The sequence below is a fragment of the Rhinolophus sinicus genome, chromosome 6 (genome assembly GCF_057876585.1).
Source record: "Rhinolophus sinicus isolate RSI-liver-muscle chromosome 6, RSI-T2T, whole genome shotgun sequence".
Taxonomy (NCBI): domain Eukaryota; kingdom Metazoa; phylum Chordata; class Mammalia; order Chiroptera; family Rhinolophidae; genus Rhinolophus; species Rhinolophus sinicus.
The window spans coordinates 68182503-68201337 of NC_142506.1; the positions used below are offsets into that span (position 1 = coordinate 68182503).

Sequence of the window (18835 nt, forward strand, 5' to 3'; positions counted from 1 at the left end):
TGAACCTGTCCAGAACGAAACCACCGTGGTTTTCTTCCAGGGTCCCCATCACAGGGGACAGGCCCCAAACCAAAGCCCGAGGGTAACCCCATCTTCCTCCTCTCTCACCCGTCACCACGTTTTGTTGATTTGCTCCCTAAGTGTCTCTTGAATCCATGTGCTTCTGCCCACACCCACTGTCACACTCTGAGCTACATGAGATCTCACCTGGGGCCCCGCGATGGTCACATATCCCACCTTCAACCAAAGAACTGGAATAGTTGAAATCGGGGTATCTGGTTTACTCAAGGTGAAAAAACTTCTAGAACTCGTCCATTGACAAGAATAGAATGGACAGGTTCATGAAATCTGAAGGGAAGATTCTTCCCCTACTCAGAGAAGGGGGAAGAGAAGGCCACCAGCGTGTGTCGGCAGGAGCTGTGTGGCAGCCACCACGAGGCACTGCCAAGTAGGTTATTTCATTGAACGCACAATCACAGACATCTCGTCTTATCCTCACCTGACAGGTGAACACCTGACGCCAAGCCAGTTCACATTTTTTGCTAATGGGACCACAGCAATTAGCAGCCGAGTTAATAGCTGAACCCCAGGCCGACAATCACGTACACGCTTTTTCATGAGATGCCACTGTGACAACTCTGTGCCCTCACCTGTTTTAACAGGTAGCTCTCCCAATGGAGTGACTTCCAACACCCTTTCCTATCACATGTGACAATTATTGTTAGGTTTTTATCCATACGTCCCTCCTCTTTTATCTTCTAGAATGCTAAAATTGACTTCACCTCTCATTTGTGTTACTTTACACACAGTCACCGCCTTCTCTTTTCAGGGACCTCCACCAGACGCGTGTCCCAGGGTGTGACTGTCCCCAGCCCTCTGGGAACCTGCGACACACTCTCTGACCCTCCCAGGATGTTCAAGGCCCCTCTCGGATCTTAACAATTGACAGAAAAACCACGAATAAAACACACATGCGAATTTGGCCTGGATTGTTGGTAAGTATATAGTTATTTGAGCCTAGACCGGTGATGAAAAATGACAGCAAGAGAATGACCAGAGTAATTCACTGTCCTATTTAAGAATATTTCACAAAGTCGAGCTTAAAACAATGAATGAACAAATTAAGTTGTGTTCAGAAACACAGGTATCGTTCACACTCCTCGACATTAAAAAAGGAAAAACTTTCCTTTGCAACAGCTTTAACGTATCTCAGGACAGATTGTTTGAAACCTTACAAAAACTTTTTTTCAGTACCTTCCACTGATACAATCTTTACTTTTCCAACTGACGTTTCAAATTTCTGACTATGGGAACTTTAAGATTGGGACAACAGAACTGCCTTCTCCATGACTGAAAACAGCCCCTCCTTGGTGCCCGACCAGTTTGAGGCCTCTGCTGTCATGTAACTCAGATTCTTGAGGGGAAAAGGTCCATTTCGCATTTGTTTCTTAGTCCAGTGGCATGAGCCTCGCCCAGGATTTGGGCCGAGGGCTGCTGGGCCTGGCAGCCCAGACCTGTGTAAAGACTGTGCGTCCTGGGTGTCCCGGCAAAAACGTGCAGAGGGAGTTCACGGTGAGATGCCCCGCACTCTCTGCAATCACACTGCGCTGCGTATGGAAGGAAGGGAAGGAGCTGCCACTGGTGAGAGCTGCAGTCTCACACGGGTGACGGGGGGTGTTTGCAGATCCCTGGAGGGCAGGGTTACTGCACTCGGCCTGCCGGCACCCTCAGCTGCCCACCCACACCTGCTAGGAGTCCTGAGTTCATCCGATTAATATATAACCACAGCGATGGAAGGAATCATTTCCCCATCTGCATGTCGCCTCAGATTTCAAATTCCTTTAGGTAGAAAGCAGGCAGCAGCCCGGCTCTGCGCTGTCTGACGTGTTTGCTCTTCCTCTTCAGATTGAAAGCATTCCAAAAGCTGAACAAAAATACAGCGCAAGAGCCCGCCTGTCTGCACCATTTACATGCTTTCCATGCCCTAAAAATGCGGAGCTCATTAAGGACTGATATTCCAACCTTTTCAGTCGGCTTCTTATGAGCACAACACCCTGAACTCACAAGTGTCACCCCATCGCACGGAACCGGTCACCTTCATGGTGTTTAATATAAAGATAGCACAGTATTTATATCCCCTGCAATGAAGAGAAGGATTGTTTTAAGGTTGCACAGCCTCGATGTGATAAAGAAAGAAGGAACCTTACAAAATGATAAATATTTTCATTAAAAAACTTTAAAACTAAAAGTTCAAAGATATGTTCTCCTCTCCTATTTCTTGTCAAAACATGACTTAAGACCCAAAACTAATCTACTTTCAATTTTATTCCATATTTCAGCGCTGTCATAGTACTCAGCAGAGAGTATTGGAATACGATCATTTTTTATTTTCTTGATGTTACCGACAGCTTTATTTCACAAAGCAATCTTACATTACGCCTACCAGTGGCAGGGCACAGAGGTCAAGCAGTCCATCCTTACAGGTGGAGAGCTTATTAAACGGCACGTCTATTAAACCCAGTGGACAACATAAAGAAACATCCCAGCAAAATACTTTTAACATAGTTCAATGAAGGTATGGTTCAAAAGGGTAGTAAATAATTTACACGGAGACCAATAGGGAATTTGTTATACTTTTCACTAGCATCTTCAAAATTATATTTCAAACAAAGTGCTTAGAATAGAGACAAACACGAAAGCTGCCGAGAAGGGCTGGTGTTCCACAGCCATCGCATGGAGTGTGGCTACTTCACTGTAATTCCAAACACGTATAAATCAATTCAATCGCAGAGCTCATTTAAGATAATCTAGGCATACAGAGTAGGTGATTGTGAACGGAGACAACAGCTTTGGAAAAAGAACCATCCTGTCGTTTTTATTACTGTTTTGGAAAACAGTTGATTTTTAAATTTTGCGTCTAATAACATTTATTGATGACAAAACTCCACTTCAAAGGAAAACACTGCATCAGACGAATAGTCAAAATAATATGGGAAATATCTGTTGACACATTACATTAGACTTGGTGTGAACCTCTTTATGTGATTACAAAGCATTAGCCAAAAGCATTTGTAAATGCAAACTTGGGGTTTTCTTTTTTTTCTTCTGGTGTCTCTGGTAACTCAAACCTATCATCCTTTGAATCGCAGCGTTTCCTCCTGTATGTGGTTAACCATATTCACTAAAACTCCAAAAACAAAACGAAAAAAACAACAGGAAAAAATGAAATGCATAAGAGCCAACTTCGTCACAGGCAGGCTGTGGTTTTTTCACCGAAATAACCGCCTAAATCAATGACTTTTAGCAAGCGCCTCATAAACACCATATCTCTTCATCTTGAGCTTGGCCACCGCGTCTCTTACCGGGAACAGAAACTACTTGATCAAGGGTTATTAGCAGGCCACCTGGTAGGATAATTAATAAGATACAGAACCATCACCCCTGGCTGTTAAAGTTTACAATTCCCTTCCCTCACAGCCCTACCCCACAGGCACTGTCCTTGCTTCGGCACATGATAAATCATCGACCTAAGTGTATTTGCACCCAATCATTTTTTAAAGTCACAATCTTTGGAGTGTCAACTTGTCAAGGGTCAAAGGGAAGAAGAGACAAGATTCCCAAATCAATCTGCCTGTAGAAACTGTCTCATTTCATTTCAAATTACCTGCTGTGCTTGAAACAGGCTACGGACAAACTGCCTTCTTCCATAAACCGTGACAGCCCAGGTCGAACCTGTGCGATCCTTCATACGCGGCGAGAGTCATGCTCGTTCTGTCATTAACTACTTTTAAACGGCTGTGCAGGGTTAAGTGAGCTTGCAAGGCAGCCGCAGACATAAATACTGTTTGGACAGTTTAATGTCGGGAGACAACTCCTCTGGGATTAAAACTGTGTAACCCAATAGAACAGTTGTCGATAGAAGGATTAAGGTACTTTGGTATTGTTACTTGGAGCCCTGCCTTTCCGTGTGTTTTGTGTAAGTGACCCCCGAGGAGACTCCGAACGTCACCCGTCTGCATCATGCGACTCCTGGACAGTGTTCTGAGGGTGGGCGTTCGGGGGTCCCCGTTCCCAGCGCTTGTCCTTGGGAGGGTGACAGGAAAATGCGAGCACCCTGGTGGTGTGGATGGGTACCTGGCCGCAGCAGCAAGCCATGGGCTCCTAGGGTCATGGTCCGTGGGAATCCAAAGGTCTAAGCTGCCCCTGAAATCAGGCAGTCAGGTCACCCCCTGTGCACAACAGAGCCAGGATCTAAGGACGAAGACACAGCATGATCCCAGGGCCGCTGCAGAGCTCACGCCTGAGGCAAGCGCCGTACCATCTGAAGACACCAGTAGCTAATGTCCCCCAGTGCTTAGCATACAGTGGCACTGAGTTAACTGCCTCCCACGGAGGACCTCACATAAATGTCACAACAGCACACTTAGGCACCTGGAGAGGGGGCAAGCCCAGAGGACCTCGGTTTTCATCGGCCTGATGTCCTACCATGAGCCACACGCTACAAACCAGGCTCACAGGGGTAACCAAATCACCCATCAGACTGTGACAGGAAAACCACAGCCCCTTAAAAAATATACCAGTGGAAATAACCCTGCTGTCTTACATTCATGACACTGTCAGACGTGTCAATTATACAAGATCAGATATTTGTAGTAATGAACCTCAAACGTCAACTAGATAGCGAAGCATACGTTACAGTGTTTTTAATGGAGATCTTTAATGACTTTTTTTTAACAACTCAACCAAGTCCCCCAAAAAATTCATAAATAGCAAGATTAGAAAATGCAGCTGGGCAAAACCGAGAAAACAAAATTAACCCAGAATCTCATCACCCAGAGACAAGAAAAATAGAATCTATTGAACACATTCTTTTGGAAATCTGATATTAATACTGGCTCCTCAAGCTCTGTTCCAACCCCTTTTTCACCAATAAACTCTACAGCTGATCCTTGTCACTTTAATGGGACTGTACAGGACTAATGCCCTGAAGACATGCTGTCTCTTCTGACCTTACAAGGGAGGACACAGAGGCCCAAGAAGTGACGTAGCCTAAACCCTGAGTCCGGTGCTCTCCCCTGAACCAAGCAGCCGCCAAAACAAAAGCAGTACCAGTGAGGGGTCTACGCATGCCCGACAGGCATTTTTGGCTGAGCTGCCCATGTGAAAACATTTTCATACATTTGACCCCAGTTTAGAAGGCTCAGCTGACCAAGTGGGCATCTGATAGCCAAATCTCTAAAAGAAAAAAAGCCAGGACACTCCAGGCTGGGACGCTCAAAACAAGCTCTCTGGAAAGTGCTGCCGGGGCCCTACCACGCGGGAGCTTAGTTACTACATGAGTGAATACACGGCGATCCCAGCCTTCGGAAAATTCCCCGTCTGGTGGAGGCCGTGGCAACACACCCACAAAGGCTCAGAGAGCAGAGGCAGCATACTGAGTGGAGTAGAGCACAATGTGAGCCAAACACTCGATGCCCAACAAACAGAACAAAGGGGCCATCACAGTGAGGAGAGGTCAGGCACTCAGGCACCAGCCAACACGTATTTGTCGGGCGCCTGTGTGCCAGGCAGTGGTCCAGGCTCTGGGGGCTCAGCGATGGTCCAGGCTGGGCAGCCTGGCACTTGGGACAAGCCTCAGACACAACCAAGCCTGTGTGAGAGCAATCCTCCCGACCCCTCTCCAGCCGGCGAGGCAAGTGATATCACAGGAGCCTCAGTTTCTTCAATGAGAAGACAAAGGAAACAGCTAGCCCACTGTGTGAAAGGAGGTAATAGGTTAAAATACGTGGTGCATAGTGGGAAGCCAACAGATGTTACTGGGGGGCGGGGGGTCTCCCCTGACTGAGAGCTGGTGTGCTCCACCCATCACTGCCTGTGGGCTCCCTGACTCCTCACAACTTACCAGCATCCTACTGCGTCATCCTACTACTTGACGGATGACAAAACAGAGGCACAGGAACCGCCCAAGCGCAAGCCACTAAGGAGGGAAGGCAGTTTGTCTCCAGAGCTGGCGCCCAGGACACTGGACCAGCCCCTCTCCCCCCTGCCGTTTCCTGTCCGGGTTCTGAGGGAGGAGGAGGAGAGAGGGGTCCGGGGCACCCTAGACGGCTGGGCCTCTCTCAGGGCCCCCACATATACTCGTTGTCACTTGCCAGTCCCTCCTTGCCTGTCTGTGGCTGCCAACCCCTTCTCCCTTGAATTGCTCACTGCCTAGCAGAGCTAGAGCCCTGGTCCCAGTAGTTCCTTCGTCTGACTGAGTCCCCACTGTGTGTGCTCCTAGGGCACAAGGTACAGCACCCGTGACAAGCTGCTGATGGCACGTCAGTGCCTGTGATCCTTTTAGTACAAATGTGTGCGCAGATTCCGTCAGAATCCCTGCTTGTTCTGTACATGGGGTCCCAGTAAGTACGCTGGGCACAGCCTGTCCCGGTCAGTGGTGTCAGGGCTTGACCCTGAGCTCCCGGTGCAGGGGACAGGGGATGGCAGGCTGCCTCCTGGAGATGGTCTCCCCCAAGGCTTCCCAAGTGCACCTGAAGGACGCTTGAAGGCCAGATGCCGTAATTCACTGTCCAAACCGATGCTTTAGAGAGCGAAAGGGGGTGCTAGGAATAACTACCCTGGGACAACAGGTCTCGATGGGACCCGTGCTTGTCAGCCAGAAGCCACAGTCACCTCCAGCTCCCCGAGTCTGAGTCGGATTCACCGCTGCCACTGCCACCAGCACCACCAGCACCTCCACCACCGAAGGGCGACTTTCCCACGGCTTCAGCGTTCCATTTACCTGGCCCTGGGTCACCTGGGCCCCAACTGGCTCGACCTGGGTGGGGTGGACGGTCCAGCCTTGGCCTACACTGTGGCCAGGACATGGGATGTCATCCACTGGCTTCACCGAGGTCAGGGCCTGGTGTCCGCTTCCCCTGAAACTGTCAAGAGACACCGCCACGCGGCGGTGACACACGGGCTCTGAAGGTGGCGGCCGGGAGCTGTCACGCCCGTGCTCAATCCCCGGCCTTGGGGAAAAGCACATCCTGTGACTTGCTCCTAACCAGCAGCCACGACCAGGTGACGACTGCCCCTAATTAGGATTGATGGGCTCGTCGCGGCTGGGTCGCTGCGGCCTTGTTTCCCTGGGCGGCTCCATCATGCAGCGGCCACGCGGAGGAAAGGACCTGGGCGAGACCCGGGATTCCGGCCCCGGTACCATGGGTGGGTTTTCCCCACACCCGCCGGGGGCCTGCCGTCCACCTCAGGTGGGACACTGTCCACCCGGAGATGCGTCAGGTCCCACAGGGGACGAGCTCACCCCACGAGATGCCCCCCCCCCCAGACGCCCAGGACAAGCCCAGGTTGTCACCTGTGCTTCTGACTGACCAGCCCACGACTGGAGTTGCTAACGACCCCTCCTCAGGCTCATGAATGTGCCAGAGCAGCTGACAGAACAGAGAAACGTGGTACTTACTGGGCCCTGAGCGACGTGGGGGGGGGGGGACACTGACCCTCCCTGCAGCCGCCGGGAAACTTAACTGCAACTGGGCCTTCACACCCGCGGATGCAGCCAACCGAGACTTGCAAACAGTAGCTTCCATCCGCGGTTGGGAACAAGAGAATAGTCCTGGGTCCGGGTGGGGGATGTGAAAGTACTGTTCGGGGTGTTATGTTTATGCAGCGAGAGATACTGAGGCAGCCACCAAAGCAAACAGCGCTGTCGGTCACAGAAACGGGGCGAGACGCCGGACGACAAGGCCCAGCACAACTGCAGGGAGGGACCCCAGGCTGGGTGCTTCCCTTCTGTCGTGCCCTCCGCAGGTTGAATAGCCAAGGACCTGTGTTGTGAGTGATTACAAAATAAATTCGCGTCACCATCCTATTTTACCGCCCTTAACATAAAAACGCATGTTAAGGGGGAGAAAAGAGCACCTTAACTATATACAATTTTCAGTTGTCAACCAAACCTCAGTAAATCCGGGGGGGGGGAAATGTAATCTTTGGTTTTGAACCATTCATACCAGCAAAATTCTAGCTGCCATCGAATAATTGTGTTTAAAACTCACTGCCATCAGCATGTGACGTGCTGGTAAGATTAGTCAAAACTAAAGGAAACAACCGCAATAAATTTAAAATGATTAACAGTATTCAGTATTAGAGTACATGCTGACTTGTTCACGTAACCAAGCTATTTCAAAGAATAATATTTTCAATTTTTACATGTAGAGAACTCACAAATCATACACTTGATGAATTAAGTTTGATGAACTTTTAGAAGTGAAAATACCCATGTAACCACCACCTTCATCTTGCCCAATCAAATGTGATCTCCATAAATACTAGAGGTAACAAAGCCTATTAATATAGGAGACGTTTGAAGCATCCAGCAGCCCCCTTCCTCTCCGGTAATTCTGGATATTCCCTGGATATGAATTATTACATATGTCAGCCCAAAGGTAATTTCTCAAGGATGAGAAGATGAAAATTACAAAAGGAGGGGACACATATATACACACACATACACACATATACACACATATACATACATATATATACATATATATATATAGTCTTCTCCCAGTTAGGGCAGCTTCTGTGTACACATACGCAAACACAAACGTATACACACACACACACACACACACACACCAAGAAGAAACTGTACCAAACTTATAACAGTGATTCTCTCTCTGTAGTGGGGTTGTCGATTTTTTTAAATTTCCTCCTTATACTTGTCTGTGTTTTCCAATTATTCCATAACGAACAGTTATTTCTCTTTATAATCAGGACAAAAGTGCATTTTTTAAAGGAGGGAATTAAACTGGGTTAGTTCAAAATAAAACACTGTGCTTCCAGTTTAAGCTCCTGTGTTGTTTGGACCCAGAGGTCAGAGGGGACAGTCTGTCACCTTCTGCAAGTCACCGGGGAGGGAGACGGATAAGCTGTGAGAGTAAACAGAGAAGGATGAGATCCCAGGGACAGGAGCTGCCCCAGGAAGGTCCAGTGGCACCTGAGCCTGAGCCAGAGGGAGCGAGGGGCGGGCTCCCAGCCAAGTCTGGGTCCTTCCTACACATCCACAGGAAGAGAGGAAACACACAGGTATGGCAGGCCCCCAAAGCCCAAACTACACTTCCAGGACGGTGCTGTCCCCAGGGGAGGGGACAGACGGGGCCAGGCAGAGAAGAGAGTTTCATTAAAGACTTTATTATACAGCCAGAAAAATATTCACAATTTAATGTTAAGGAAAACGTTACACATACAACACGACGTCTGTGGCTCACACTGCTGTATGGTATATTTCAAAGCTAAGCGAGTAAATCCTAGTTCTCATCACAAGGAAAAACAAAACGTTTTTTCATCTGTATGAGATGATGGATGTTAACTAAGCTTATGGTGGTTATCATTTCACAGCACACGGAGGTCAAATCAATATGCTGTGCACTTGAAACTTGCACAGTGCTGTATGTCAGTTACCTCTCAGTAGTACTGAAAGAAAAAATATTTGTAAAAGACAAAGCTACATAAAGAATATTATCCCATTTCTTTACAAAAAAATACACGCACTGGAAAAATTCTGTATGTTAATGGTGGTAACCACTGGGAGATACGAATGATGGCGATTTTTCAGTTTCTTTTGTATTTACCAAGTTTTCTGCAATGAGCACACGTTACTTTTATCATCTGGAAAAAGACAGAGAAACGATTCATGTTGCTAACACATCCATAACAGGCAGGGCTCCAGATCTCAGCCGGGCTGAGGTGCCTGGAGCAGAGCAAGGTGAAGGCCCATCTGTGTGACCGCAGGGGCTCAGGACCCCTGGGCAAGGCCCGGGCACAGTGGGCACGAGGCAGAACTGGGCGGCCCAGAAGCCCAGAGCCCAGTGGTCAGGGACGTGAGCCCAGAGGCTTGTTCAGGGCTGACCAGGTAGCACAGGGCCGCTAACCTCAGACGCAAAGCCTCTGCTCCTGTGTCTGAGAACAGGGCAGGCGCTGACGCAGAAGTGGGACGTCAACACCGGGAAATTGAGGGCAAACCCACACCGTCTTGCCACCTGGTAACTTACCCCACTGCTGCTAGAGAGGACCCTCCTCGCCCATTCCACAGATTTGGCTTCTAACCTCATTTCTAGGCATTGGGGAAAAAAAAAAAAGTTATTAAACACAAAAATACTATATCACATGATGGCCCATGTCCTCTGTGCAGACTGGCCTGTGCTCTATTGATGGTTAAACATTTGGGATCTTAGCCCTGGGTGAGAGCAGACCTCTCGTGGAGAAGAGCCCCTGAAATCCTTGCCCAAATCCTGGGAGCACGGAGGAGGCTGGGCCATCAGAACGGGATTGAGGGCTGGGAGCTGCCCACGTAGGAACGGGTGGGTCCACGGTGGAGCTCACTGTTGCCTGGGACATCATCACGTTCCCTTTAAGCTGGGACAGGGAGCATCACCAGCCAATTTGATGTTGGGAAATTATCAGCCTCATCTGTAATATCATCTGTAATCATTTTAGTTCGCTCTTACCCTGCCCTGGGCAACCGTGAAATTGAAGCAGAAGTCAACACAAAAAAGATGAGTGACTAACTCAGATTTGCCTTGAATTAATCTGCATTTAACCAAATCAAAAAGAGATCAGAGAGCTTGCATTTGACCCAGAAAAAGTATAAAACCAGCGTGGGCAGTGACAGTATAATCTATTTATAACCCTCCTCTTAAGAGATGCTGAATTTTATAATCGGCGAATGTTTTAGCAAGGAACCAACTACAGCAGAAGAAAATAAAGGCAGTAAGTGCCTTGTGCTTCCTCGCTGATTTAGCAAAGTGTTCTGAATGAATTTTGGCCTCAGAGACACCTCTTAAGGTTATTAATATTCAGTCTAGAAGTGTAACCATTTTTTAACCATGCCGTGATTGATTTTGGAATATCAATATTATGGTGATTTTTTTGGAAAAGCTTTCAGAAAGCAAGAGAAAACCAGTTTGGCAGTTTCTCACTAAGTGAAACATAGAATTACCATCTGACCAGCAATTCCACTCCGAGGTACAGACCCAAGAGAACAGGAAGCAGGTGTTCAGTTAGTAACTTGCATCCAAATGTTTGCAGCGCATTTTTCACAAACAGTCAGAAGGTGGAAACACCCCAGACGTCCACCGATGGATGTGTGGGTAAATGAAATGTGGTCCATCACGTGATGGAATATTACCCAGCCGTAAAGAGGAGTGAGCCAGCCACGCGTCACAGCATGGAGGGACCCTGAAGACATTCTGCAGAGTGGAAGAAGCCAGACACAAAGGCCACAGACGATGGCTCCACCTCTATGAAAGGCCCGCAACAGGCAAATCCACAGACGGCAAGCAGGGGCTGCAGGAAGCAGAGACGGGGGAGAGACTACGTCATGCGTTCGGGGCTTCCTCTCGGGTGGTGAAGACGGCCTGGAACTGGCTGCACGACACTGTAACTGCACCCTCTGCCATAGAACTGTACACTTGAAAATGGTTAAATTCAAGAATTTTGTCTTATATACTATAACAAATAAATAAATAAAAAAAGTAAACGAAGGCAAGTGGGTTGTGAGACCCTGAGGACAGGGTCTTGTGACCACAGCTCTTGGGAGCATCAGTGTCACCACCATCACCGTCAGCTCCTCCCACCGCCCCCTCCTGGGGCTCCCCTTGCACAGACAGCCCCTCCTCCCTGGCAGGTGTTCTCTTAAGGACTCGGGGATTAGGTGCTGCATCTTGAATAGCTAACTTCTTTAACCACATGGAAAAGACTGTTGCAAAGTATTTGTTTCCCTGATTCTTTATGTAAAGAAACTAAGGACGACTATGTTTTACTTATAAAAGTAAGTCATTTGTCGCTCTGTCCAGAAATGTTTAGCTCTGTTCTTAAGGGTGAGCTTGTAAAGAGATACAAGTCAAAGCAGCTTCGGGTGAAAAACTCTTTGGTGGCCACAGAGTCTAACTGCAGGCCGGCTGGGTGAGCGGCTCCGGACGGGGGGCTGTGGACATGCCCGAGGAAGGAGGACGCGTTTCTGGACATGGGACCGTCACTGAAATCACCAGCTTACCTGCTTTTAATGTCAGGTGGCCGTCACGTGTGCGTGTGGTGAATGAATGAACACACATCAGTATGCCCTGCCAGGGACAGAGACAGCTCACTGCTCGTCTGTGGAAAATTCTTTCACCAAAAAAAGAAAGAAAAGAAAAAAACGTACAAGTTTAGACTTCCTATAGCTTTCTGAGTCAACAACATCAGAAGCTGCTATTTTAAAACCAAATTAGAGAATTTTTTATGACAGGAAACTGTCCCAAGTGACACCTTGTTTCCTGAAAACTACAAGCAAATCCCACAGATGCCTCACTGACTTTGGAGGCGCCCAGGAGCTCTGTCCCCACATCCTCTCACGTGAATGGGGACGCCACGTGTCCTCTGCAGCAAAGCACGCTTGCCATCGGAGGTCTGACTCAGCGCTTGAGCAACAGACAAAGGTTTGGATGAGCTAAAAATACCGAAAACATAAAAACTTGAGAAAGGTCGATGTGATCCCCGTTTACTTTGATTTCAGTGAGACGTCAGTGTTGCGTAACTGAAAGGCTCTCGGAAAAGTCTAATGTGGTACGAGTCATTGCAGCAGCCGCTCCCAGCACAGCTTTTCCCACTGCCTGGGACGGTGCTGCCTTTCTCCCTTCTCAGCCGGAAGTGCCAGTGAATGGACAGAAGACGCAGGCTTTTCTCTCCTCACACAAGTGTTTGGGATTCGGACACTGAGATGCAGAGAGAAGAGGCAGTGTCACCCCGAGTCCCACGCACACCTGTCGTTGAGGTGGCCCTTGGCTTGTGGCCCAGGTCTGCACACCAGCCCCTCTGGAGGGTCCCAGGAGTCTGGAGCCGTGGACTCTGCTTCACTTTAACACAACGCTCCCCAGACTTACCTGACCACACCTTTGTCCAGTCACATGGCTACCATTCCACAGACACCTGGGGCGGTGCCGGCCTGGCCGGTTCTGCTGACGTTATGGCTCTGACGCTGTGGACCATCACAGTTTGAGTCGAGAAGCGTCCTGGATGGTGGAGTGTTTTGCTTTTGCGGAGTCATGAGAAACCCCACACCAGCAGAAAGCACACGTCAGTCGTCTCACCCTTCATCCCGTTCTGGCCAGTTAGGACTTTCAAGACCCTTTGGGAGACAATGGTCAGTCTGAGATGTGGAACATAGGCCCTGACAGTGACCAGCGAGTTTCTCTTTGGCATATACCCAAGGGGTTACCAAAAGTGCCACTGTCAAAAAGAAAAAAAAGACCCACATTTTAGGGTGACTAAGGGTCTCCCTAATGTCATGGGGAGCAGGTATGAGTGTGGGTGTCCATGGAAACCCCGCAGAAATGCATGCTGGGTAATGGCTGGGCTGTGGGGAGCTGGGGAGGGAGGTGGAGCCGATGGTGCAGCACTGGGTGATGGACAGATGGCACCAGGGCCTCTGTTCCTAGGCAAGTACTTCCCTTGCTGAGTCTCCGCCTCCGTGAAATGAAGACATCAATCACTATGTGACAGGGCTGTCCTGGAATCCCATGTGACAATGTTCAGCACCACACCTGGCACATGACGAGCCCTCACCACATGCTGGCTTTCAGTGACTGACAGGAAAAGAACGGGTTTGGGAGAAGGGGCCCAGGAGGGTGGGGGCCTGGGAGCCTCTGCACTTAAGAAACAGGCTAAGGAGCGGACCAAGGGCACTGAGAGGGGAAAAAAACAAAACAAACGAAGAAAAGAAGACAGCAAGCAGACCAGCCTCCAGAAAGCTGCTCACTGACGTGTGCCTCCACGTACCTGCCCACCCTAAGGAAATACAATGTTCTAAAATTCAGGAAAATATTTCTATAAACTGTTTACAGCTGAGCCTTAAACCTGAACGCAAACAGAGAAGAGTTACATAAATTGTGTTACATTCACAGGACTTACCATGTTTCCCCGAAAATAAGACCTAGCTGGACAATGAGCTCTAATGCATCTTTTGGAACAAAATTAATATAAGACCCGGTCTTATTTTACTATAAGATTGGGTCTATAATATAATATGATATGATATATAATACCTGATAATATATCATATCATATCATATATCATAAAGACCCGGTCTTATGTTGTAGTAAAATAAGACCGGGTAATATATTAATGTTTGCTCCAAAAGACGCATTAGAGCTGACTGTCTGGCTAGGCCTTCCTTTCAGGGAAACACGGTACTTTTTAATGGGGGGGGGGGGGGGGTCAGAGCTGAGAACACTCAAACCCGAACAAAATGTACCAACTATTAATAGAAATCAGGTTATATTTTATGAGAACTTCTGATTTTTGTCACTTCCTTAGTTCATTACAATAAATGTGTGTTGTTCACATATACACACCCTCAAACCCCCACCTGAAAAAAAGACCTAAAAGGAAATAAATCAAACAGTATTTTACTGGGGTGAGAAAAGAAGGAATACTCACCTTGCTTTCAGTACCATAATAGGACCTCTACTGTCCCATGTTTGTTTCTGGTGATTCCTCATCATAGAATCCACCTCCAGTTTGAGTTTTCCCACCCCCACCCCCAGCACCGTCCAGAGACTAACACCCCTAACTGGGCAGGCGTCTGTCAGAACAGCACCCCTCCCACCAGCGCCTCGGGCGCGTATCTCTAATCTCCTCTAGTCAGTGACTCTGGTTCTGTGCGTCTTTGGAGGCATCACTATTTCATTTCATGCCAAACACACTCACCTCGAGGTCATTCCTACAGCCAAGCTTCAGGCCTCTGTAAACACTCAGAGCATCACACAACTGTGTGCAGCGCACACAGGGGCATTTTTCTGGGAGAGATTTCCCGTAACTTTCACCAGATTCTCAAATCGTCGGAGACCCGAAAGAGGGTAAGAAACACGGTTTCATCCCCATTTGGTGCTTCTGGCCCACCCACTGCACAGTCACCTGCAGGATTTATCCAGAGCGCTGTCTCCTGGGCGCCTGGAAAAGAGCCTGGCACAAAACAGGCTTTCGGCTGTTGGAGCCACAGAGATGGTGGCGCTTACCGAGTGGAAAGGGGAATGTGGTGAGAAGGAAGGAAAAGAAAACCTGAACTCCTCCAATTTAGAGATTCATCACCGCCCAAACAAGAGCAAAAGTGAAAGTGAAATGACTATTTTCTCTGAAGCCACGAGCCCTTCAGGGCCTGTGGGTCCCTGACTCACCCCGTTCTTGGGTAGTAATTCTCTCAAACTGGCTGTCCCTCGTGTCCATTTATGGAACGTGGAAAATAATGTGTTCCCCTTCGCTGCCAGATGAGGAGGCTTAAGGAAACCGGCCGGCACACAGCATGCTGTCAGGACACCTTCCCAAATCCTCTCATCTGAGAGCCGGAGAGCGAAAGGCCCCAGGGCGGCAAAGCTTGTCCTGGGAGCGGCCTGCTTTCAGGTCTGAAGTATTTCACATTTCGCAGGGATGGTCAACCTCGGACTGGAATGCACTCCGACCACAGGCCAGGGCCGCCCTTCGCCGCAATCTTCAACCCACATTCCCGTGTGATAAGCACAGAAATCTCCCTCTCTTTTAGAATTCCGTACTATGAAAACAAGGGCTTGTTTTTTCCCCCTTTCAAAGTACATAGTTTTCTAATAAAGATGACACAACAGGAAAAGATCCGCATGGATAGATCTCAGAGGGGTTATGCTGAGTGAAAGAAGCCAGGCCCAAAAGCATCCCATAGCTGTGACGTGCTCACAGGGCAAACTGTGTCACCCACCGTCCACACGCATTTACTGCATGTGAATTATGCAGCAAGGAAACTGTCTTAGAAAATTCTACTGCAACACTGGATCTTTTTCAAGGAAATAGCATCCTGTCCACCTGTCCCCATAAACAGTGCCCTAAAAAGTGAGTGACCGGCCACCTCTCTGTGTCTGACTCACCTTGAGCCCCCAGGACGCGGCAGCACCCCTCATTCCCACGGGGACCTGGGGGTTCGTGCCCCAGCTCCCTCACCTCCTGCCTCTTTCTCCTCCTCATACTTCATTCCAGGGGCAGCAGGAATCCACAGACGCCGCCCTGGGGTCCCCGTGTGGTCCCTGGGTGTATTTCCAGCTGCCACTCACCACCTGGTGACTTGATCTGCTTAGATTTGTGTCCCATGAGACTGTACCCCTGAAGGGCTTCTTAGCCTTTTTTTATGCCTCAGTCTCCTTGGGCAGCCTCCTCAGAATATGGTAAACTACGCAGGTATACGCAGAAAACTAACTGACATACAGTTATGAAGCTATTCAAACATATATTGCTGTAATAACATATGTCCCTTTTTATGGACGCAGTCAACGACCAGAGCTAGTGGTAGGTGCAGTGACTGCCAGCATTTCACAGTGACACGTGTACACAGTACTTCAGGAGAGCTGCAAATATACGATATGAAAATGCGTGTGATTTCTTGGGGACAGGCGCACAGCAGATACTGTATTTCCACCTCCGAAGGAAAGACTACGCTGCGCTCAGAGGTCAAAGTGCTGCTTTTCTCCATCCAGGTGCACAAGGGCCCTGAGTCCCACCCAGGGACATGGACCCATGGACGCCTGGGTACGAGCTGCTATTCAGCGAGGCCGTGGACATACACCTGTGTCCTCAGAGCTCTGAGCACCTGGAGGGAATCTCAACATCCAGCCACAGAACACTGCGATGATAACAATACTGAGTATAAATTCAGAAACAAGGAGAAATCGTGTCTCCTGCGAGCAACTGTGACCACCACTGCTAACATGCGTACACCAGTTCTGTCCTGGGACACTGTACCGACTGCCAAAGCCACCCAAACACATCATCACGGCACCACGGCACTCCCTGGCCACCCTGTCACAGGTTCTGCAGCCCTGCAGGCATCAGATGCGTGAAACCCTGAGGAGAGAACTTCTGTAGGTGGAGGGCGATGGGGGCAGAAAGCCAGTTCCCTCACCTGACCGCCCCACGTCCAACGTGAACTTCACGTGCACAGGGAGCCCTGGACACACAAGGACAGCAGCCAGCCCCTGTGCTCAGCAGCCAGCCCCTGTGCTCAGCAGCAAGCCCCTGTGCTCAGCAGCCAGCCCCTGTGCTCAGCATCAAGCCCCTGTGCTCAGCATCAAGCCCCTGTGCTCAGCAGCCAGCCCCTGGGCTCAGCAGCAAGCCCCTGGGCTCAGCCTGCTCTGCCCATTGCAGCTGCGAATAACGCAAGAGGCTGTGTCCCCACCGTATTACTAAACCTGGCCTTTCTTCTCTTTTTGTTCTTGCCATTATCGTTGAGAACATTTCATAAGAGTGTGAAAAAAAGAAACAGGTTCCAGGGAGCTGAACAGCAGTGGAGCACCTGGGGGGCCTGTTCCCTACACATTCTCCCGTGACCTCTGGCGTCATGACCAGCACGCCCAGGCCTGTCCCCGCTGGGCTGGCAGCTCCTGGCCCCCACCCTCACCCGTTCCTTTGCTTTCTTAACTTCCAGCACAATTCAAATGAACGAAGGTGAGCAGAACACATTTCTCATAAAACCCCCGGGTCACTCCTGCCCAGGAAACGAGAGCTGCTCTTAACCTCACTCTGTCAACTTCCCCAGACTGGAGCGACCTCTGACCCACCCACCGCAGCCAGTCCTGTCCCAGGTCGGGTCCCAGCTCTAAGCGTCTGCAAGGCCAGAAGTGCACGATGCAGAGATAAGCCGCTGGGAAACTGAGCATCTGGGGCAGCGGCTGCCTGCCCGAGTGCAGGCCCGTGAACCCTACAGAATGACAGGCTGAGGTCCTTGCTCGCTCCCAGGAAGAGAAGGAGCCAGAAGGCACTCTGACTAGCAGGGCTCCTTGTATCCAGCAGGAGGGACATCTGTGTCTCCATTCTCACTCCCAGCTTTTCGCCTTTCGCCTGCGGACATGGTCAAACCGATTGCATCTGGAGAGGAATAACCACACCGTTGCACCACTTCTGCTAAGCGTTACTACACTGCTGCCCTGTTATCTGGGTTCTAACCTAAGAGAGCAGTCCGTGGTGATGTCCCCACTTCCCCCCTCGGGTCCCCTCCTCTAGCCTCTCTCAGCTGCACTGGCTGCAGTTAATTCATTGGATGGTCTGTGCCAGTCAGCGACCCCATCACAGCCGACTGGACCCAATGCACGGCCCTGGGTCCTGGGCGGCGTCTCCCAGGTGTGCAGCCGTCCCCTCCCCCTGGAAACAGCTCTCCCCTCTCCTCCTGCTCCTTCTTAGTTTCTCCTGCATCTTCTTTCCACGCTGGTGTTCCTGACTTTCCTTTTTTAATCCTCTTGTCTCACTCCATCTAACCATTGTCCTTAGAGCTAATCCCCTGGGCTTCACGCTCATTGGCTCACAAATCCGCTAAAATGAAAACTACATGCCCCTAAGCAACATCTAATTTGGTATCCAATTTTTGTAACCCAACTTTCAGTGTCTGCAAAGACTCTACTTCATAGCACTATTTTTAATAGTCACACCTTTTACACCATTTTTATGTTTTAACCCCTATTTCCAGTCTACTTACCCAATGATTTTCTTAACAGATTTTTTTGAGAGTTAAATCACATGTCATACAATTCACCCATTAAAAGTGTACGAATTAATGGGTTTTAGCAAATCCAGAGTGGTGCAACCATCACCACAATCAATCTTAGAGCATTTTCATCTCCCGGAAAGAAACCTCGGTCGCACTGGCTGTCCCTCCCCATTCCCACCCCCCACCCACCCTCGCACAACCCCACAGTGGCTCGACTTCCTGTCCACAGAACGTCCTGCTTGGGACATTTCGTACAAACGGAATCACACACTATTCGTCTCTGGGTCTGCCCTCTCCCACTT

General features: G+C 49.3%; 1 long non-coding RNA gene across 11 annotated transcripts in view; it reads right to left on the reverse strand.

Annotated features, from left to right (window-relative positions):
* Positions 1-733: 733 nt before the first annotated feature.
* The window catches only part of LOC109457771 (uncharacterized), a 34030-nt gene continuing 15928 nt past the window's right edge, over positions 734-18835 (reverse strand). Inside the window, exons 1-5 of one of the 11 annotated variants that reach the window (XR_012490944.2) lie at positions 15211-18680; positions 12053-13162; positions 10997-11343; positions 10050-10111; positions 9170-9666 (exon numbers count right to left, since the gene is read on the reverse strand). This is a non-coding gene — a long non-coding RNA (uncharacterized LOC109457771). Of the gene's footprint in view, positions 7824-9169; positions 11344-12052; positions 18681-18835 lie in introns of those variants that run through there. The other 10 variants (XR_012490942.2, XR_012490946.2, XR_012490950.2 and 7 more) reach the window with 10 other exon arrangements.